This window comes from Bubalus kerabau, chromosome 7, assembly GCF_029407905.1.
Source record: "Bubalus kerabau isolate K-KA32 ecotype Philippines breed swamp buffalo chromosome 7, PCC_UOA_SB_1v2, whole genome shotgun sequence".
Taxonomy (NCBI): Eukaryota; Metazoa; Chordata; class Mammalia; order Artiodactyla; family Bovidae; genus Bubalus; species Bubalus kerabau.
The window spans coordinates 68,486,417-68,511,001 of NC_073630.1; positions in this window are offsets into that span (position 1 = coordinate 68,486,417).

Here is a 24,585-nt window from a genome sequence, read left to right on the forward strand (position 1 = left end):
GGAGTGGGGTGCCATTGCCTTCTCCGAATTCCTCCTAGTAACAGTTAAAAAAAAACATGAAACATACTAAGTGCCCTTTATGTATATAATAGACAAATAAATTATGGTAAACTCATAAAATGGAATACTGTGAATAAACTACTGCCATATAAGGCAATAGAGGCAAATCTAAAAAATATATAAACAAACAAAAATAATGTTGGAGGAAGATGATAGTTTTGATCTTTGTAGAAACAAAACATCATATTGTTAGACATTCATAAAAATATGCTAAGCTGTTTTCAATGTACAGGAATAATAAAAATTAAGGTGGTTAGGACAGTGTTGTGAGGCATCAGAAGAGTATTATCAGAGAGCAGCAGTGAGTTTTCTTCAATGAAATGAGCAATTACGGCAGAAATAGAAAATAAGTGTAGAAACTACCTACACCAAGCTATCTAAATTCAGTTTCTTGGTTATACTAGTCACAGTTTTAATAGCTACACATATTTGTTGGTCATTATCTTCGACAGAGCTGGTTATAGAACATGGTCCTCATTGTAGATAGTTATATTAGACAGCACTGTTTGCTGTAACCTTCTACTGACAACTTTTACCAACTGTACATAAGAGAATAAATACAGCAAAGAAATTTACAGTAAGAGTTCTTTTAAGTGAAATAAGAAATTTGGAGTAAATTTGCCATAATCTGTCACCAGAGATCATTTCTCTTACTCCTTCAATGATGACTACTGTTCAAATGAAATAGTAAAATAATTCTATTGTTATTAAAGAAGAAAAACTTGTATTAAAAAAAACTGGGGAATTTTACTTTTGAAACCTAAGCAAAATAATTTAAGAATCACCTATAATGTATAATTCACATAAACATGTACTCTATTATTCTATTTATCTTTTTATTGTGACTGCATATATAGTTTTAAATGCTTCTTTTATCTTCTAGTTCAAGAAAGTATATTTAAGCCTTCTTATGTATTCACAGTTATTCATTCTAGATTCCTCTTTCTTCTTTGAATTTTTATTGAAACATAATACATTGCTGAAAGGTGCAAAAATCACAAATATCAGTATAATTAAATTTCACAAATGGGGCATGTGATGTGCCCACAACCCTGAGAAGGGGAGTAAATAGCATATAAGAAATGTACTTTTTTTGTGTATCTGACTAATTTTGCTTAAAGTGTTTTTTGTTAAAATCAGTCATACTCTTGCATATAATATTAGTTTATTCATTCTAAATCTACTATATTATTAATTTTGTATTATGTGGCAACACCATCAATTATCTATTCTAGTTTTGAAGGCTATTTGGGTACTGATCAATTTTTTACTGTTACAAATTCATGACCATGAGTTTGGAGATCAGATGTATGCATCTTGTTGAATACAGTCCTTGGAGTAGAACTGCAAGTTCATAGGATATGGATATATATGTTCAGTTTCGATAGCCACTGACATGTGTCCAAAGGAGTAGTGCTGGTTTACATTCCCACCATTTAAATGATTGTAGTGAATGATAGTTTCAGTTGCTCTACATTTTGCTAACACTTGGTGCTGCCTTGTGTTTACTTTGCATTTTCCTTTATTTAATATGTTGAGCACTTTTAAATATATTTACCATGTCCATTGAGTTGGTGATGCTAACCAACCATCTCATCCTCTATAGCCCCCTTCTCCTCCTACCCTCAATCTTTCCCAGCATCAGGATCTTTTCCAATGACTTGGCTCTGTGCATCAGGTGGCCAATGTATTGGAGCTTCAGCTTCAGCATCAGCCTTTCAATGAATATTCAGAGTTGATTTCCTTAGGCTTGACTGGTTTGATCTCCTTGCTATTTGGATAGGAAGAATTTATTAATTTGGGAACACTCAATTGAGACACATTTAGCACCAGAGTCCCTTGGACTTCAAGGAGATCCAACCAGTCCATCCTAAAGGAGATCAGTGCTGAGTGTTCATTGGAAGGAGTGATGTTGAAGCTGAAACTCCAATACTTTGGCCACCTGATGCAAAGAGCTGACTCATTTGAAAAGACCCTGATGCTGGGAAAGATTAAAGGCAGGAGGAGAAGGGGATGACAGAGGATGAGATGGTTGGATGACATCACTGACTCAATGGACATGAGTTTGGGTAAACTCCCGGAGTTGGTGATGGACAGGGATGACTGGCATGCTGTGGTCCGTGGGGTCGCAAAGAGTCAGACGTGACTGAGCGACTGAACTGAACTGAACTTATGGACCTTGGAAGATGTTCCAAACTAGCTACAAAGTAAGTGGTTCCTAGAACCTGAATAGAGAGATTTACCTGTTGAGCAAAGCTGAAATGCTATCACTGCTATTACAGACAGTAGAGGAAGAGGTCAAGTGTGCAAGGAAATAAGCATGCTGGTATATATATATATATATATATATATATATATATATATATATATAATGCCCCGAGACCCAATAGATGATGTTCTATAATAAAACTCAGAGATTTCACTATTTACCAAGGTCAATAAAGAATGCACTGGTGAGAGAAATAGCATTTACTAAAATATTTACTAAAGAATTTGTTGTTGTTGTTGTTTAGTCACCAAGTCTTGTCCAACTCTTTTGGGACCCCATGGACTGTAACCCACAAGGCTCCTCTGTCCATGTTATTTTCCAGACAAGTTTGCCATTTCCTTCTAAAGAAGTAGCATTTACTAAAACATTCAGTGATGAGTGACTGTTTTGAGATCAGAGCTGAAGGAAAAGGAAGCTGTTACCTGACTAGGCTTACTGCCTGTAAGAGTAACAATAGAGGCAATAGGACCCTGGGAAACAGATAACAACAGATAACAGGTGGTGCACTCAACTGCCAGGAACCAAGTGGACACAGTATTCATGAGTCACAGGATCAGAATGGCATCCAAGGGCAACTGGCCCACAGAGTATTGATACACGGTATCACAAAAAACAACCAATAAGAGTACTATTAATACTTGCTTTTACTATGGGAGAAAATCAAGGATAAATGACTAGGAGACTAAGAGTACGGTCCCCAGTTAAAAAGTTATATCCCTTGCCTAGTTTACATATTTGAATAGTTTTCAGACTAGAAATGCATATGCTGGAAAAGAAACTGAAATTTCCAACAGGCATACTGGACAAGCTTTTACGTGACTGTATGCAACGATCAAATTTTATAGATCTTCATATCTGGATAGGGTTCATTTTACTGTGTATGTGTTATATCACTGCTGCTGCTAAGTTGTTTCAGTCGTGTCCGACTCTGTGCGATCCCATAGATGGCAGCCCACCAGGCCCCCCCGTCCCTGGGATTCTCCAGGCAAGAACACTGGAGTGGGTTGCCATTTCCTTCTCCAATGCGTGGAAGTGAAAAGTGAAAGTGAATTTGCTCAGTCGTGTCCGACTCTTAGCGACCCCATGGACTGCAGCCTTCCAGGCTCCTCCATCCATGGGATTTTCCAGGCAAGAGTACTGGAGTGGGGTGCCATTGCCTTCTCCAGTGTTATATCACAATGAAACTTAAAAATAGAAAAATTAATTCAAAGTATGCCCTATCCCACTATCATTCTTTTTTAAATCCTTCACTGGCTACACATTACTTTTAATCTTCTAAACAGCATTCTCTGGACTCTGTTTTATTCTTTTAGTTAATCTTGTACCATTCCTCCCCTTGTGTTCTGGGTTAATGTCACCCTGGCTCTTCAAATAGCATGACCTTCACAGTAGGGTTTATGAATCTGCTAATTAACCCACACACATCTATAATATATCAACATAAGAACCACATATTTTAAAAAAGCTTTTTCTAAATTACAAAATCTAGGTAAGTTTCTTTGTTATTACGTTTCAGTGAATCTTACATCTTTCAGACAGAGCACTTATTTTGGTATATATTAATACTTAACTATTCATAAGTGCAATTACAGTATATGATTGATACTTTTCTCCCCACAGTAGTCCATAAAATTATTCAGAGCAGGGGTCCATTTGCTTTTCCACATCATGTATCTCAAGGACTTAGTACAATGTCTGGCACACACCATGTGCTGGATAAATCTGTTTCAAATTATAGAATAAATAAATATTTTCATCATATGATTTTCTCTCTTCATTACTAAAAGGTACTGGGGATTATTTGTTTCTTTATGTGTATTCTCATGTATATTTTAATGGTAAGTATCAAATTTACTGGGTACTGCTATATCTTGTCAGAAAAGGCAATGGCAACCCACTCCAGTACTCTTGCCTGGAAATTCCCAAGCACAGAGGAGCCTGGTAGGCTGCAGTCCATGGGGCTGCACAGAGTTAGACACGACTGAGTGACTTAGCAGCAGCAGCAGCGTATATCTTGTCATGTTAAACAGTCAGTAAAAAAGATTTCAAACTCAATTCCTTTACAATAATCACAAGTGTGCTGTTGTATTTATTCTGCAGGAATCACAGAGTCAAATGAAATGTTAATTAACATTTAGAGTCTTAAAGCACTACCAAATATAAAGTCTAAGTAATTACCATTTGAAATATTCTTTAAACTTTAGATGAAGAATAATCAACATTTTACAATCTTTCTGGAATTAGAAATGACCAACCTAAGTAGTTTTGGGAAAGAATTAGGTGGTTTAGATAAACATAAAACACTAGCAAGTATCATTTTCTGCAAATATTCACCATTGTTTATGTTTTCAGACTCTGCTTGGCTTAGTAGATTTCTCATCTTACGTGTTTCTCAGAGCATAACATCTAGGTGGTTCAAACAGCCATCTGCCTCATTCTATGAAATTTTTATGTCCATTTTTATCTCTCCCCATGCACATCTGGTTGTTTTTCTATTGAAACAAATAAAATATTCAGATTTTCTTTTCATATAAGCTTGAAATAATACTTCCCAAGTACACAAGGCACTTGATAAAAGGCAAAATGCAAATAAACATCACAGTGAATTAGTGATCAGTTACCAATATTTGAGTGTAATAATCCAGATTTAACTTACTATGGTATTCATGAGTATTTAATTGCAAAAAATTCAGACTAGAGATGTGTGTGATATAAAATTTATGTTCAAAGTTGAGACAAAACAGACTTTGTTTTAGTGTTTAAAATTTTGCTTAATCCACTTCTTTTATGGTGGTTAGCATACAAATCAAGTTGTATATATGATATATATCTAGAAGCCTCATGGTGAAAAAGAGACAATATATAAGTGATAATTTCTGTCATTATCCCTTGGGTACATTCTCACTGTCTGAATTCCTGTACTCACAGCTTGAGAGATAAATAAATTCTAAATTTAGACTGAGAAGGAATAAATCTTTAACTTAGAAGTTGAATATAAAAGCTTCACTGAACAGATGACTATTTCCCTAAAGAAATAAGCAGTCATGTCTGACACATGGCAAGGCCACTGATTCAATGTTTATTTAGAAATGAAATTAAATTATATGGTAATGAATTTCCAAAGCACATGTGGATCTCTGTATTAGTGCTAACATACCAAGTCTTTTATTTTTTCTTGAACGTTATTTAATACATTTAAAATGATTGCCTTGATAGATCCAATTGTTTGTGATAGAATGGTGAGTTCAAATTATTGTTGCTATTCAATTGCTAAGTCATGTTCAATTCTTTGCAACCCTATGGGCTGCAGTATGTGAGGCTTCCCTGTCCTTCACTATCTCCTGGAGTTTGCTCAAATTCATTGAGTCAGTGATGCTATATAACCATCTCATCTATCAAGATAATTACATTTTTATGGCACAATGTCAGAATAATTAAATTCCCATAGCTGCATTACCACCAAGCTACTTTATGCAATATTCAGAAATGTTTAAGAATGCCAAAGGACTGATACTGGCAAAACTCCTCCTACACCCTTTATCTTAGAGAGCTAGATTTTCATTTCATTAATAAAGGAAACTGTTTTCTGCCTCACCTCTGTATTTCAGATGTTTCGCATAGAGTTAGCATAATCAAGTTTCAATAATTACTTGTTAAATTTATCAGTAAAAAATGAGTAACAAGTGACATAACTAAAAGTATGATTTAATGAGATTGAAAACCTACAAAAGCTGCATTGAAAGGGAATATGTGGTGAAAAAGGATTATGAAATCTTTTAAAAAATATCTACCTAAAATCCCTCTGGCAGAACAAGGGGTATAAAGTAAGAGATGTCAAGGGAAAAAAAAAAAATATCTTGGGAATTGCCCTAAATGAAGGGGAAGATGCTGGGTTGTTTACTGAACCTAGAATAGAGGTTCTAACTAAATCTATGCCGCTGTTGTTCTGTTTACTTGCTCAGTCATGTTTGACTCCTTGCTTCCCCACAGACTGTGGCCCTCCTGGCTCCTCCATCCATGGGATTTCCCAGGTAAGAAAATTGGAGTGGGTTGCCATTTCTTTCTGCAGGGAATTTTCCAAGCCTTGGATCAAACCTACCTCTCCTACTTGATAAAGGGAAAAAACAGAAATGGGAAAAGTTAGAGGTATTTACTTTACAGTGCTTGGGATTAATGTGTCACTCACTATGCTGTGGGAATAAACAACACACTCCCCACCTCCCTGTTGGTTGGCAAAACTATGATCAAAACTGTGCAAAATTAGACTAAAAAAAGTCACATTTGATTTTGTTATTATTAATTAATCAACAGTGACCTTATTTTCCAAGATAAGAGCACAAATATTTTCTAAGGAAAGTAGCCTGCATGGAAAAAGAGTGAGTTGTGAACAATATGACTAGTCATATGCATTCATAGCTCACAGGTAGATTTTAGCATGTAGAGAGATATTTAGAAATGTGCCTTCTTATTCAATCACTATTTCACTAATTTAATCATGTTCATCCTGTGTTTATGCCTCACATGAAGGAGTTTGGCTGAGTATGTATGGTTTTAGGGTCACTCACAAGGGTGCAACAGAGCTATTGTCTGGGGTTAAAATGTCTGAAGTCTTGATGGAGACTGAAGAATCCATTCTAGTCTCACTCACCAGGATGTTCGCAAGTGGTTTCAGTTACTCATCACATGAACTTTTCTATAAGGCCATTAGCAACATGACACTTAAATCCCCCAGAGCTAGGGATCTAAGAGAGGAAGAGAATGCATACAACAGGAACAGATGCCACTGCTCCATTTATAAAATTATTTTGAAAATCACATATCATAATTTATACAAAATCCTATTGTTCACACAGACCCACCCTGAGGCAAGTAGGAAAGGATCACACAAAGTGTGAAGGACAAGATGTGGGGATCACTGGGAGTATCTTGGAGCTGACCACCTCACTACTTAAGCATTTGTGTCTCTGTCCCCACTTATATTAACAGTCAGATGTAACTTAAAATGGTAAGTGTGTCTTTGTAGTAGTAGTGTTAGTCACTCAGTTGTGTCCAACTCTTTGTGACCCCATGGACTGTAGCTCGCCAGACTCCTCTGCCCATGGGATTCTTCAGGCAAGAATACTGGAGTGGATTGCCATTCTCTTCTCCAAAGGACCTTCCTGACCCAGGCATCAAAGCCAGGTCTCCTTCACTGCAGGCAGGTTCTTTACCATTGTAGCTACAGGGAAGCTCCAAGTGTGTCTTACCTTATGATTTTGTAGGACTGATAAGATTCATTCCATTATGAAGGATTTTGGGTATATAGTCACTTGATGTCCCATGGTCAGCCGTGCTCTCTCTCACAGAAACCATTAGCATGTTGGGAGTTGTTTTTTCAAAGTGCTGAAATTCCTGCAGCAGATGTAATGGACCTGCTTCACAAGCCCATTATTCTAGGTTATGATTCTCCCATGGATCTTGTCTCATCATTTATATAGTATCTTTTCTCACTTTTGATAGCATTAAAACCAAATCATCTTCCAGATTCAGTGGTCCAAGGGACAGAGTTGCTTACATTGCTTACATTATAGTCTAGACTTGCTACAGAGCAAATTTCTGTTCTAGGCTTCACACACAACAGTTAGCCCAATGGCACCCCACTCCAGTACTCTTGCCTGGAAAATCCCATGGACGGAGGAGCCTGGTGGGCTGCAGTCCATGGGGTCGCTAACGGTCGGAGATGACTGAGCGACTTCACTTTCACTTTTCTCTTTCATGCATTGGAGAAGGAAATGGCAACCCACTCCAGTGTTCTTGCCTGGAGAATCCCAGGGACGGGGGAGCCTGGTGGGCTGCCGTCTATGGGGTCACACAGAGTTGGACATGACTGAAGCGACTTAGCAGCAGCAGCAGCAGCAACATCACTGTATGGGTCACAACATTTTTTCCTAGATGTGTAGTATGCCATCTCCAGAATTCTCAGAGGCTCACTGGGAATTGAGCTTCCTTCTTTGTGGTAGGAGACATAAAATACAATAATTTGTCTTTTAATTTGGGTTTATCCCAGTATGCCCTTGATAATGTGTCCCCTAAATATTCTATAGTTGTGAGCTCTCCATCATTGTAGTTTTGAGGGTGAGATAGACGGCTTGTCTCTTCAGTTCATAGATTTTCAGATTGAAAGAAATGAAACACGTGTACACCCGGGGCAGATTCATATTGATGTATGGCAAAACCAATACAATATTGTAAAGTAATTAGCCTCTAATTAAAATAAATAAATTTAAATTAAAAAAAAAAAACAAAAAACAAAGAAATGTATCTGGGAGCTACACTTAACAAAACCTGATGAGCTATATTTGCATCTAAACCTGAGGAAATCTTACACTTTGATTCTGTAATGGGATGTCACTTCTGTGTTTTGCAGAGAATATAAATTAATCTTACATGTGGAGAAGAACATGAACCTCCTTTGGGGGTCTTAGGGCAGACTGTAGTGTCAGGTTTCAATATGGCCTTCAGTCTTCCTTGCCTAGTGGTTTCAATCTCTGTGTATGGCCCCTCTTCACTTTAAATAGGGCTGACATATGTTAATATCACCAGTGTGCATGTGTGCTAAGTCGCTTCTGTCCTGCCTGACTCCGTGCAACGCTATGGACTGTAGCCTGCCAGACTTTTCTGTCCATGGGATTCTCCAGGCAAGAATACTGGCATGGATTGCCATGTCCTCCTCCAGGAGCTCTTTCTGACCTCAGATCAAACCCACATCTCTTATATCTCTTGCATTGGCAGGAGGGTTCTTTACCACTGGTACCACCTGAAAAGCCCTAATATCACTAGGATATTGTATAAATGATGGAGTGTGACTTCAAAAATCAGGTCATAAAAAACTGTTGCTTTCATCTTTTCCTCTTAAATTAACCTCTTGCCAATAGCCAGAGTTTAACTGAGACCTTATTCCAATAGTTACCTGAGTGATATCTTGGCAGCACATGCTCCAACCCCAGTCAAGCCTTCAGGTGGCACTAGCTCTAGCTGACATCTCAGTTACAACCTATTGACAGATCCCAAGAAAGAACAATGTGGCTAAGCTGCTCCTGAATTTCTGATTCACAGAAACTTGAAATTAATAAATGCTTATTGTTTAAAAACCTCTAAGTTTTTTTAAACATCAGTAAGCGCAGGTGGCTGTGATGGGCACGCTAAAGCCCGGCCGAGAGGAGCCACCCCACGTCCGAGGTCAGGGGCAGAAGCCGGGAGGACCCCATGCCCGAAGGACAGTGGCCAAGAGGAGTTACCCCAATCCGAGGTCAGGGGCAGCGGCTGAGAGTACCAAACTGCGACGGCACAGGAACGGCCGAGAGGAGCTACCCCGTGTCCGAGGTCAGGGGTGGGGGGGGAGGGGGGCGGCCAAAAGAAGACACCCTGCGTCTGAGGTCAGGGGTGGCGGCCAGGAGGAGATACCCCACGCCCCAAACCCGAGGCCAGGGGCAGCGGGCCGGAGGAGCTACCCCAGGCGCCCAGGCCCAAGGCCAAGGGCGGCGGGTGGGAGGAGCAACCCTACATCCAAGGAGCTGTGGCTAGGAGGGTGCAGGAGTGCCTAGAGGAGCTATCCCATGTTGAAGGTCAGGAAGGGCGGTGGTGAGGAGATACCCCTTGTCCAAGGTAAGGAGCAATGGCTGCGCTTTGCTGGAGCAGCCGTGAAGACATACCCCATGCCCAAGGTAAGAGAAACCCAAGTAAGACGGTAGGTGTTGCAAGAGGGCAACCCAAGATGGGTGGGTCATGGTGGAGAGATCTGACAGAATGTGGTCCACTGGAGAAGGGAATGGCAAACCACTTCAGTATTCTTGCCTTGAGAACCCCATGCTATGCTATGCTATGCTAAGTCACTTCAGTCGTGTTCAACTCTGTGTGACCCCACAGACTGCAGCCCACCAAGGCTTCCCCGTCCCTGGGATTCTCCAGGCAAGAACACTGGAGTGGATTGACATTTCCCTCTCCAATGCATGAAAGTGAAAAGAGAAAGTGAAGTCGCTCAGTCATGTCCAACTCTTAGCGACCCCATGGACTGCAGCCTACCAGGCTCCTCCGTCCATGGGATTTTCCAGGCAAGAGTACTGGAGTGGGTGCCATTGTCTTCTCCGTGAGAACCCCATGAACAGTATGAAAAGGCAAAATGATAGGATACTGAAAGAGAAACTGCCCAGGTCAGTAGGTGCCCAATATGCTACTGGAGATCAGTGGAGAAATAACTCCAGAAAGAATGAAGGGATGGAGCCAAAGCAAAAACAATACCCAGCTGTGGATGTGACTGGTGATAGAAGCAAGGTCCGATGCTGTAAAGAGCAATATTGCATAGGAACCTGGAATGTCAGGTCCATGAATCAAGGCAAATTGGAAGTGGTCAAACAAGAGATGGCAAGAGTGAATGTCAACATTCTAGGAATCAGTGAACTGATATGGACTGGAATGGGTGAATTTAACTCAGATGACCATGTATCTACTACTGCGGTCAGGAATCCCTCAGAAGAAATGGAGTGGCCATCATGGTCAACAAAAGAGTCCAAAATGCAGTACTTGGATGCAATCTCAAAAACAACAGAATGATCTCTGTTCGTTTCCAAGGCAAACCATTCAATATCACAGTAATCCAAGTCTATGCCCCAACCAGTAATGCTGAAGAAGCTGAAGTTGAACGGTTCTATGAAAACCTACAAGACCTTTTGGAACTAACACCCAAAAAAAGATGTCCTTTTCATTATAGGGGACTTGAGTGCAAAAGTAGGAAGTCAAGAAACACCTGAAGTAACAGGTAAATTTGGCCTTGGAATACGGAATGAAGCAGGGCAAAGACTAATAGAGTTTTGCCAAGAAAATGCACTGGTCATAACACTCTCTTCCAACAACGCAAGAGAAGACTCTACACATGGACATCAGCAGATGGTCAACACCAAATTCAGATTGATTATATTCTTTGCAGCCAAAGATGGAGAAGCGCTATACAGTCAGCTAAAACAAGACCAGGAGCTGACTGGCTCAGATCATGAACTCCTTATTGCCAAATTCAGACTTAAATTGAAGAAAGTAGGGAAAACCACTAGACCATTCAGGTATGACCTAAATCAAATCCCTTATGATTATACAGTGGAAGTGAGAAATAGATTTAAGGTCCTAGATCTGATAGATAGAGTGCCTGATGAACTATGGAATGAGGTTCATGACACTGTACAGGAGACAGGGATCAAGACCATCCCCGTGGAAAAGAAATGCAAAAAAGCAAAATGGCTGTCTAGGGAGGCCTTACAAATAGCTGTGAAAAGAAGAGAAGCAAAAAGCAAAGGAGAAAAGGAAAGATATAAACATCTGAATGCAGAGTTCCAAAAAATAGCAAGAAGAGATAAGAAAGCCTTCTTCAGCTATCAGTGCAAAGAAAGAGAGAAAAACAACAGAATGGGAAAGAGTAGGGATCTCTTCAAGAAAATCAGAGATACCAAAGGAACATTTCATGCAAAGATGGGCTCGATAAAGGACAGAAATGGTATGGACCTAACAGAAACAGAAGATATTAAGAAGAGGTGGCAAAAATACACAGAAGAACTGTACAAAAAAGATCTTCACGACCAAGATAATCACAATGGTGTGATCACTGACCTAGAGCCAGACATCCTGGAATGTGAAGTCATGTGGACCTTAGAAAGCATCACTACGAACAAAGCTAGTGGAGGTGATGGAATTCCAGTTGAGCTCTTCAAATCCTGAAAGATGATGCTGTGAAAGTGCTGCACTCAATATGCCAGCAAATTTGGAAAACTCAGCAGTGGCCACAGAACTGGAAAAGGTCAGTTTTCCTTCCAATCCCAAAGAAAGGCAAAGCCAAAGAATGCTCAAACTACCGCACAATTGCACTCATCTCACACGCTAGTAAAGTAATGCTCAAATTCTCCAAGCCAGGCTTCAGCAATATGTGAACCGTGAACTTCCAGATGTTCAAGCTGGTTTTAGAAAAGGCAGAGGAACCAGAGATCAAATTGCCAACATCCGCCGGATTATGGAAAAAGAAAGAGAGTTCCAGAAAAGCATCTATTTCTGCTTTGTTGACTATGCCAAAGCCTTTGACTGTGTGGATCATAATAAACTGTGGAAAATTCTGAAAGAGATGGGAATACCAGACCACCTGACCTGCCTCTTGAGAAATTTGTATGCAGGTCAGGAAGCAACAGTTAGAACTGGACATGGAACAACAGACTGGTTCCAAATAGGAAAAGGAGTTCGTCAAGGCTGTATATTGTCACCCTGTTTATTTAACTTATATGCAGAGTACATCATGAGAAATCCTGAACTGGAAGAAACACAAGCTGGAATCAAGATTGCTGGGAGAAATATCAATAACCTCAGATATGCAGATGACACCACCCTTATGGCAGAAAGTGAAGAGGCACTAAAAAGCCTCTTGATCAAGGTGAAAGTGGAGAGTGAAAAAGTTGGCTTAAAGCTCAACATTCAGAAAACGAAGATCATGGCATCCGGTCCCATCACTTCATGGGAAATAGATGGGGAAACAGGGAAACAGTGTCAGACTTTATTTTTCTGGGCTCCAAAATCACTGCAGATGGTGACTGCAGCCATGAAATTAAAAGACACTTACTCCTTGGAAGGAAAGTTATGATCAACCTAGATAGCATATTCAAAAGCAGAGACGTTACTTTGCCAACAAAGGTTCGTCTAGTCAAGGCTATGGTTTTTCCTGTGGTCATGTATGGATGTGAGAGTTGGACTGTGAAGAAGGGTGAGTGCCGAAGAATTGATGCTTTTGAACTGTGGTGTTGGAGAAGACTCTTGAGAGTCTCTTGGACTGCAAGGAGATCCAACCAGTCCATTCTGAAGGAGATCAGCCCTGGGATCTCTTTGGAAGGAATGATGGTAAAGCTGAAACTCCAGTACTTTGGCCACCTCATGCGAAGAGTTGACTCATTGGAAAAGACTCTGATGCTGGGAGGGATTGGGGGCAAGAGGAGAAGGGGGCAACAGAGGATGAGATGTCTGGATGACATCACTGACTCGATGGATATGAGTCTGTGTGAACTCCGGGAGTTGGTGATGGACAGGGAGGCCTGGCGTGCTGCAGTTCATGAGGTCGCAAAGAGTCAGACACAACTGAGCAACTGATCTGATCTGATCTGAATTAGCTAATAAAACTAAACCTAGCCTGGAAAGAAAAGCAGTGGACTTTGCATTCAAATGGACCATCTGTAATGTTTGGCAGGATATCTAGTTTGGAGATCTAGTATTCGGCAAGACTGAATGTATAACATACATCAATATATATTGATTGAAGGCTTTTCCATAGGTTTATAAGTTATCTGATCTACTGCCATCATGGATGTTAATTAAATCAGAACCAGAGTTGGAATCTTTCTTTTCTTTTCTTTTTTTTTTTTTTAATGTTCCTCCCCACCATGAAATAGAGGTAGGCAATAAAGCTGGTTTTACACAACAACATTTCTAGGGATTAATTTCAATAAAAGAACCAAGTTGAATTTCAAAGTTTCCTATTTTTTTTTCTAACAGGAGAAGAAGAAAAGCCAGCATTCAGAATTAATTGATGGGAATGATATGGTAAGCTTTAGGCAAACAATTGTATCCATATTAATAATGAATACACGGAGTTGGATGTAACTGAAGCTACTTAGCATGTGCACACACACACATCTGTACATATCTACCTCTACAAGCAATCCCATGTATGCTACTGAAATACTCTGATTTTTTGCTCAGAAGGTACCTTTCTCAGAAGATAAGTGTTCGGAGACAGGTACTGCAAGGAATACAGCTACAAACTATAGATGAGAGTCACTCTGCCTTGTAACTTTTATGTAGGCAGGTCTTCATCTTTTAGCCACTAAGTTGTGTCCGACTCTTGTGATGCCATGGACTGTGGCCTGGCAGGCTCCTCTGTTCATGGGATTCTCCAGGAAAAGATACTGGAGTGGATTGCTATTTCCATCTCCAGGGGATCTTCCTGACACAGGAATTGAACCTGAGTCTCCTGCATTGCAGGCAGATTCTTTACAGAGCTACAAGGAAAGCCCCCATGTAGGCAAGTATCCGAAGGTAAGCTCAAATCTGCAAAATTCCTTTAACGTTTCATTCTGCCCAAAGTACCTTAGATTTTTCATTTTTCTTCTTTACAGAATGACACAGATCTTACAAAAAATGACTTTTATTTATTTATTTGAAGATAAAAATAAGAAGTGATACAATTAAAACTCATTTTAAATCATCTTGGGAAGGACTGAAAGTGAAAGTCTCTTTGTCATGTCTGACTCTTTGAAACCCCTTGGGCTATACAGTCTGTGGAATTCCCCAGGCCAGAATACTGGAGTGGGTAGCCTTTCTTTTCTCCAGGGGAATCTTCCTAAACCAGGGATAGAACCCAGGACTCCCACATTGCAGGCAAAATCTTTACCAGCTGAGCCACAAGGGAAGCCCTTGGGAAGGATTAGAAATGTTTAAATAAGCATTTTATCACCATGGTTAGAAAACAGTGGTGCCTCATCTGTGGTTAAGTCAGTACAAAATTAGAATTCTTGCAATCACTTAATTAGCTTGTTATGTGTCCTGTAACATGTTGAATTTGCATCATGGCTAAGAAATATAAAGGCTAAGAGCTGCAGATTTTGTTGAAAGAGTGAAAAGGAATGGTTCTTCTGGGAGCTAGGTGTGCTTCTTTCTGTTGACGAAAGGTGCCTCTCGTATACCCTGTATCACGAGTCACACTGGGGCCTTTTGAAATCAAATGCAACCACAAGTATGCCTTGCATAAGGGACCCTTAGCAATAAGTTTCTGGTTTTAGGTCATTATACACTTTTGGAAGGGAAGTGGGAGAGACCTAAATGGCCAGAGAAGAGGCATTGACCTGTCTAGGGAGCTCCTTGACAAGTACAGGCACCTAGGGAGGCTCCCTTTGAGGAAACCATAAAAACTCCCAATTAAAAAAAAGACATATCAACATTGAGACTCTGGATACCTAGAGGAAATCTGAGACAGACTATCTTGTGCTAATTTATTAAGACTTTTTCTTTCATTTAGCCCTTCTCTATATCCTCAATTCCAATCCTAGATGTATAAGATACTGTTTTGGAAGGGTGAAGGAGGAGAAGATGACTAACTCAACCATGGTCCCCTTCCCCACTGTCAGCTTCATGGCCCAGAGGAATCTCAAACTGGCAGAAGGGACAAGCTTTCATGTTAAATGACGTTGAGTGTTGAGATGATTAAGCTGGCCTGGCTATTTCTTTTATTAACTCAAAGTAAAAATTCATGACCACCTTTACAGCCAAATGTCAGAAATTAGTACACTGAGTAGATTTGAAGATATTGGGTTGGCTAAAAAGTTCATTTGGATTTTTCATAAAATGGGTCAGAAAAACCTGAATGAACTTTTTGGCCATCCCAGTATATGAGGCAGAGTGGGAAAAATAAAGTTTACTTTCTGATTCTACCTTATTGAGTACTCATTACACAGAAGAAAAAAATATAAGCAGTACCAGGTACATAGTAAGTACTCAGAAAACATCAATTTTATTATTTATTACTTCTACTGCATAGATCTGTGTATACACATTTTCAACATTGAAAAGAAAATTTACTTTCATTTTTTGCCAAGGATGACATAGATGCTGACATCAAAATGGCCATGGCAAAATGTTGATGTTTTACATACACTAAACTTCATCTTTCTTGTTCAAATATGTTTTTGTTCAGAAGGAAAATTTTTCCTTTTATTTTGAAAGAGGGGTTGGGCTTTCTTCATAAAGTGATCATTCATGGGTGAAAAATATATAATTCATTGTAAAAGTTGTTCTGATATGTTGTTTACTTACAGTAAATACGATGCAACCAAACTTGGTATATGCAAAAGGTTTGTAGATATTGAGAGTCTTGCTCCTGGCCAAAACCCAATGTATGATCTTTCAGGCCTGACCTTAAGCAATTATGTGGCATTGCCTAGCAGGCCTCATGGGGGAAAGTGACTGTTCACACACTAAACTGGGCACATAACCAGGACATTACAGGCCCTGGAAGGAGCTTCAGTCAAGGACTCAAGGCTGCAAAGATCAGCCAAGCTCATAAATATATTAGCATTTCTAGCCCAGGCATCTTTATCCTGAGGCCGTTTTACTAGATGACCTTCTAAGACACTTTTCTCCACTAGACCCTGCTTTTCTAATACTAGCCCTCTCCTCTCTCCATCATCTGGCTCCTCAGGTCCATAAGGACACTTTGCAGACATCTTTGTTCAGTGAGAAGATTACTCCAGTTTCTGCTGCAAGTCACCTGACTATCTTCCATTACTATTCAGTGGGGGGAAATGAAACAGGAGTTTTATTGGGAGTTGGTGCCTTTATTTTCTGCCTCTTAGTTTTACTGTCACAATAAATGAATAAAAGCTCGATTGCTACTTTCTGTTTAGTTCATTGTTCTAACTGACCACTTCTGCTCCTGGCAAACTCAACAGATGAAGCTTTCATTAGGATCTCAAAGAGGACTGGTACTCCCAGAATGATAAAGTATCTTGCTTGTTGAGTCTTTGACCATCTAGAAGCTTAGCTGTGTGACTTATTCTTAGCTTAAGAATAAGAATGGATTTGAAGAAGTCTCTCAACCATAATACAATGTGTTTTTCAAATACTTGTTGAAGGGATCAAGGAAGCCCTTGATGAAGCAGACCAAGAAGCATATATAATAAAAGCTATATTTCCTATAGTAGTAAATATGTACAAAGCTCAGCTCTCTGCACATTACATTTTTTTATCTCGTTTAAGCAATAAAACAGACCTAAGAGGTGGGTGCTATTATTATTCTCATTTTATTAAAAACAAACTAAAGCAAAGAGTGACTAAGAAATCCTATGTGTAGAGTCATCTCTTGTGTCATTGGAAGAGGGTGTTTGCTATGACCAGTGGGTTCTCTTGGCAAAACTCAATTAGCCTTTGCCTTGCTTCATTCTGTACTCCAAATCCAAACTTGCCTGTTACTCCAGGTATCTCTTGACTTCCTGCTTTTGCATTCCAGTCCCCTCTGATGAAAAGGATATCTTTTTTAGGAGTTAGTTCTAGAAGGTCTTGTAGGTCTTCAAAGAACCATTCAACCTCAGCTTATTCAGCATTATTGATTGGGACATAGACTTGGATTACTGTGATATTGAATGGTTTGCCTTGGAAATGAACAGAGATCATTCTGTCATTTTTGAGATTGCATCCAAGTACTGCATTTTGGACTCTTTTGTTGACTATGATGGCTACTCCATTTCTTCTAAGGGATTATTGTGCACAGTAGTAGATATAATGGTCATCTGAGTTAAATTTACCCATTCCAGTCCACTTTAAATTTCTGATTCCTAATTATGACCAACCTAGACAGCATATTCAAAAGCAGAGTCTTTACTTTGCCAACAAAGGTCTGTCTAGTCAAGGCTATGGTTTTTCCAGTGGTCATGTATGGATGTGAGAGTTGGACTATAAAGAAAGCTGAGCACTGAAGAATTGATGCTTTTGAACTGTGGTGTTGGAGAAGACTCTTGAGAATCCCTTGGACTGCAAGGAGATCCAACCAGTCCATCCTAAAGGAGATCAGTCCTGGGTGTTCATTGGGAGGACTGATGTTGAAGCTGAAGCTCCAATACTTTGGGCACCTGATGCAAAGAGCTGACGCATTTGAAAAGACCCTAATGCTGGGAAAGATTGAGGGCAGGAAGAGAAGTGGACGACAGAGGATGAGCTGGTTGGATGGCATCACTGACTCGACTGACATGGGTTTGGGTAAACTCTGGGTGTTGATGATGGACAGGGAGGTCTGGCGTGCTATGGTTCATGGGGTCTCAAAGAGTCAGACACGACTGAGCGACTGAACTGAACTGACTGAAAATGTCAGTTTTCACTCTTGCCATCTCCTGCAATGGACCATGCAGAAGCACGCCGGCTGTGATAGACTGTGCAGAAGCATGGCCGAGAGGGACTACCCCTCACTCAAGCTCTGGGGGGGGGAGACTGAGATGAGCTACCCCACACCCGAGGTCAGGGATGGTGGCCGAGAGGAGCTACACAATGCCTGAGATCAGGGACAGCTGCTGAGAGGAGCTACCACATACCTGAGGTCAGAGGAGGCAGCTGAGAAGAGCAACCCCACATCCAAGGAGTGGTGGCTACATGGGCTCAGGAGGGCCAAGAGGACCTACTCCCTGTCCAAGGTTAGAAGGGTCATCCATGAGAAGATACCCCTCATCCAAGATAAGGAGCAGCGGCTATGCTTTGCTGGAGCAGCCATGAAGTGATACCCCATGTCCAAGGTAAGAGAAACCCAAGTAAGATGGTAGGTTTGCAAGAGGGCATCAGAGGGCAGACACACTGAAACTATAATCACAGAAAACTAGCCAATCTGATCACATGGACCACAGCCTTGTCTAACTCAATGAAACTAACCCATGCCCTGTGGGGCCACCCAACATGGGAGGGTCATGGTGGAGAGGTCTGACAGAATGTGGCCCATTGGAGAAAGGAATGGCAAACCGCTTCAGTATTCTTGCCTTGAGAACCCCATGAACAGTATGAAAAGGCAAAAAGATAGGACACTGAAAGGGGAACTCCCAGGTTGGTAAGTGCCCAAAATACTACTGGAGATCAGTGAAGAAATAACTCCAAAAAGAATGAAGGGATGGAGCCAAAGCAAAAACAATACTCACTTGTGGATGTGACTGGTGATAGAAGCAAGGTCCGAGGCTGTAAAGAGCAATATTGCATAGGAACCTGGAATGTCAGGTCCATGGATCAAGGCAAATTGGAAGTGGTCAACAGGAGATGGCAAGAATGAACGTCAACATTCTAGAAATCAGTGAACTAAAATGGGCTGGAATGGGTGAATTTAACTCAGATGACCATTATATCTATTACTGTGGGCAGGAATCCCTTAGAAGAAATGGAGTAGCCATCATGGTCAACAAAAGACTCCAAAATGCAGTACTTGGATGCAATCTCAAAAACGACAGAATGATCTCTGTTCGTTTCCAAGGCAAACCATTCAATATCATGGTAATCGAAGCCTATGCCCCAACCAGTAATGCTGAAGAAGCTGAAGTTGAACGGTTCTATGAAGACCTACAAGACCTTTTAGAACTAACACCCAAAAAGATGTCCTTTTCATTATAGGGGACTGGAGTGCAAAAGTAGGAAGTCAAGAAACACCTGGAATAACAGGCAAATTTGGCCTGGAAGTACAGAATGAAGCAGGACAAAGGCTAATAGAGTTTTGCCAAGAGAACGCACTGGTCATAACACTCTCTTCCAACAACACAAGAGAAGACTCTACACATGGACATCACCAAATGGTCAACACAGAAATCAGATTGATTATATTCTTTGCAGCCAAAGATGGAGAAGCTCTATACAGTCAGCAAAAACAAGATTGGGAACTGACTATGGCTCAGATTATGAACTCCTTATTACCAAATTCAGACTTAAATTGAAGAAAGTAGGGAAAACCACTAGACCATTCAGGTATGACCTAAATCAAATCCCTTATGATTATACAGTGGAAGTGAGTAATAGATTTAAGGGCCTAGATCTGATAGATAGAGTGCCTGATGAACTATAGACAGAGGTTTGTGACACTGTACAGGAAACAGGAATCAAGACCATCCCCATGGAAAAGAAATGCAAAAAAGCAAAATGGCTGTCTAGGAAGGCCTTACAAATAGCTGTGAAAGGAAGAGAAGCAAAAAACAAAGGGGAAAAGGAAAGATATAAGCATCTGAATGCAGAGTTCCAAAGAATAGCAAGGAGAGGTAAGAAAGCCTTCCTCAGAGATCAATGCAAAGAAATAGAGGAAAACAACAGAATGGGAAAGACTTAGAGATCTCTTCAAGAAAATTAGAGATACCAAGGGAACATTTCATGTAAAGATGGTCTTGATAAAGGACAGAAATGGTATGGACCTAACAGAAACAAAAGATATTAAGAAGAGGTGGCAAGAATACACAGAAGAACTGTACAAAAAAAGAGCTTTATGACCCAGATAATCACGATGGTGTGATTATTCACCTAGAGCCAGACATCCTGGAATGGGAAGTCAAGTGGGCCTTAGAAAGCATTACTACGAACAAAGCTAGTAGAGGTGATGGAATTCCAGTTGAGCTATTTCAAATCCTGAAAGATGATGCTGTGAAAGTGCTGCAGTCAATATGCCAGCAAATTTGGAAAACTCAGCAATGGCCACAGGACTGGAAAATGTCAGTTTTCATTCCAATCCCAAAGAAAGGCAATGCCAAAGAATGCTCAGACTACCACACAATTGCACTCATCTCACACGCCTGCAAAGTAATGCTCAAAATTCTCCAAGCAAGGCTTCAGCAGTACTTGAACTGTGAACTTCCAGATGTTCAAGCTGGTTTTAGGAAAGACAGGAGAAAGTGAAAGTGAAGTCGCTCATTCGTGTCCAACTCTTAGCGACCCAATGGACTGCAGCCTACCAGGCTCCTCGGTCCATGGGATTTGCCAGGCAAGAGTACTGGAGTGGGGTGCCATGCCTTCTCCGAGGAAAGGCAGGAGAACCAGAGATCAAATTGCCAACATTTGCTGAATCATCAAAAAAGCAAGAGAGTGCCAGAAAAAACATCTATTTCTGCTTTATTGACTATGCCAAAGCCTTTTATTGTGTGGATCACAATGAAATGTGGAAAATTCTGAAAAAGGTGGGAATACCAGACCACCTGACCTGCCTCTTGAGAAATTTGTATGCAGGTCAGGAAGCAACAGTTAGAACTGGACATGGAACAACAGACTGGTTCCAAATAGGAAAACGCGTATGTCAAGGCTGTATATTGTCACCCTGCTTATTTAACTTATATGCAGAGTACATCATGAGAAATGCTGGGCTGGGAGAAGCACAAGCTGGAATCAATATTTCTGGGAAAAATAGAAATAACCTCAGATATGCAGGTGACACCACCCTTATGGCAGAAAGTGAAGAGGAACTAAAAAGCCTCTTGATGAAAGTGAAAGAGGAGAATGAAAAAGTTGGCTTAAAGCTCAATATTCAGAAAACCAAGATCATGGCATCTGGTCCCATCACTTCATGGGAAATAGATGGGGAAACAGTGGAAATAGTGTCACACTTTATTTTTTTGGGCTCCAAAATCACTGCAGATCGTGATTGCAGCCATGAAATTAAGACGCATACTCCTTGGAAGGAAAGTTATGACCAACCTAGATAGCATATTCAAAAGCAGAGATATTACTTTGCCAACAAAGTGCTTTCTAGTCAAGACTATGGTTTTTTCAGTGGTCATGTATGGATATGAGAATTGGACTGTGAAGAACACTGAGCGCCAAAGAATTGATGCTTTTGAACTGTGATGTTGGAGAAGACTCTTAAGAGTCCCTTGGACTGCAAGGAGATCCAAACAGTCCATCCTAAAGGAGATCAGTCCTGGATGTTTATTGGAAGGACTGATGCTAAAGCTGAAACTGCAATACTTTGGCCACCTCATACAAAGAGTTGACCCATTGGAAAAGACTCTGATGCTGGGATGGATTGGGGGCAGGAGGAGAAGGGGAAAACAGAGGATGAGATGGCTGGATGGTATCACCAACTCAAAGGACATGAGTTTGGGTGAATTCTGGGAGTTGGTGATGGACAGGGAGTCCTGGCGTGCTGTGATTCATGCGATCTCAATGAGTCAGACAGGACTGAGGGACTGAACTGAACTGAACTGAATTTACCTTGATTCATGGACCTAACATTCCAGGTTCCTATGCAATACTGTTTTTTACAGCATCAGACTTTACTTCCATCACTAGTCACATCCACAACTGGATGTTATTTTTCACTTTGGCTCCGTCTCTTCATTCTCTCTGGAGTTATTTCTCCAGTCTTCTCCAGTAGCATATTGGACACCTACTGACCTTGGAGTTCATCACTCAGTGTCATATCTTTTTACCTTTCATACTGTTCATGGGATTCTCGAATCAAGAATACTGAAGTGGTTTGCCATTCCCTTCTCCAGTGGACCACATTCTGTCAGACCTCTCCACCATGACCCTCCCATCTTGGGTGGCCCCATAGGGCATGGCTTAGTTTCAATGAGTTAGACAAGGCTGTGATTCATGTGATCAGTTTGCTTAGTTTTCTGTGATTTGATTTTCATTCTTTCTGCCCTCTAATTGTTAAGGTTAAGAGGATTATGAAAGCTTCCTCCTGAGAGAGACTGACTATTGGGGAAACTGGGTCTTGTTCTAATGGGCGGGACCATACTCAGATTTAAAGTAAATCTTTAATCCAGTGTTATGTTGATGGGCAAGGCTGTATCTTCTCCCTGTTGTTTGGCTTTACGCCAAACTATGGTAGGGGTAGTGACTGTAATGGAGACCTCCTTCAAAAGGACTTGTGCAGGCACTGTTGTATTCAGTGCCCTGGCCCTGCAGCAGGCCACTGATGACCCACAGCTCTGCTGGAGATACCTGGACACTCACATGCTGTGGGGTATCTAGGCCTGTGTGCTGAGCTCACTCGCAGCAACTACTGAGGCTCGCATGCTCTACAGCCTGTGCTCCACAGCAAGAGAAGCCACTGCAATGAGATGTCCATGCACCACAACTAGAAAGTAGCCCCCCTCGCTGCAACTAGAGAAAACCTTCACTCAGCAGTGAAGACCCAGGACAGCCAAAAATTAAAGAAAGAAGGATTCGCTTTTCCATGTTGTTCTTTCAGAATATTCTGCCTTTTTTTGATCCCTTGCTGACTCTTTTCCCAACAAATACTACTTATTTTTCCAGATCTCATGGTGTTTCAACTTCTCTATTGCACATTTTCTATTTTTTAAGCTTTTTTTTTTTGCTTTCTAATACCTGCATTCACAGTCTTTGGTCCCATAAACTTTTTTTTCTTCTTTTTCCCCAACAAATAACTATCTTGTGCAATTACAGTTATAACTAGGTATGTTTTATCACCTATCCAGTTTTACCCAAGTACACATATTGAATTATGTACACAGTCTTAACCTCTCTTGGCTCTGTGAGTGTTAGAGAGTTCTGCAGTAGTTTACCTCTTTTCTGGGAGTTTGGTTGGAAAGACTGAATGAAGGAGTTTGACTAAACATTGCTTTCACATTTGCTTTTTGTTCATTCTATAGAATAAGGGTTGACTTGATTCGTCTACAAACCTGGTACTCAAGTAAATGGTGAACAGGGTTAGCTCAACTTCTACCAGGTCTCTTGACTCTGGCCCCAGACTGGGTGGTCATCTCCTTTCCCTTGGGACTCTAACTCCAGCCTCTCCAGTTCACTTCCTCTTTAGATATATTCCATTTTCTCCCCTATCTTTCAGCCCAGAAGAAGCCTGTTTATTTCTCAGGGAGTCTGGAGCACCATTATAAATTCTCTTCTCTATGCATTCTTGTTAAAGCTCTGATTCACTCAGATATTACTCTCTTAAAGAGCCAATACTGAAAATAAAATATGAGCAAATTAAATCTGAATATTGCCCCTGTTGTTCTTTTTAGGATCCCCTATCAAAATGTTAATTTTCCTTAAAGAATAATGGATAATTATGAATACATGGAAAGTAGCAAACTCAACGAAAAATGAGAAAGAATATTTCAATGATTAATATTACATGTGTCTTTCATCATGCCTATACTGTGAACTCTTCCAGGTCAGAAACTATATCTTATTCACATAGTACAATGCCTGCATTCAATGAATAAAGTTAATCTGCATTTCTCTAATTGTATGTTTAACTATATATTTATTTTTCAATTTGAACTTTAAAACAATTTAAAAATCTTTTAGAAATAACACAGAGCCAAAATGTGTATATGTATAGCTTACTTTGTAGCCTTAATTCAAGGACATAATACATCTTCATTAAATTTTATAATAACCAAAGCTCAATAGGTTTGAAAGTCATTGTATGCTCTTCTCTCCTGCATTTGCAGGCAGCCAAAAGCTTTAATTAGTGAAACATTTGGCAACTATTTTTCTCATGAAAGTTTTCTTTGTGATGTCTGATTGTGTAATTCTCTGCTTAGCTGACAGTGACATGGTCATTGTGTTCAAAGACATAGAGCTCCCATTTCTCTTCTCTTCTTGGGACTTCCTTTATCCATAATTTATTCATTGTTTGTCTTCCTTCATTATTTTTCCCTCTGTCTCTAGCTCCCTTGCTCTCTGTCTTCCTCTCTCTGTCTTGTCTCTGTCACTTGTGTGTCTGTCTCTATAAG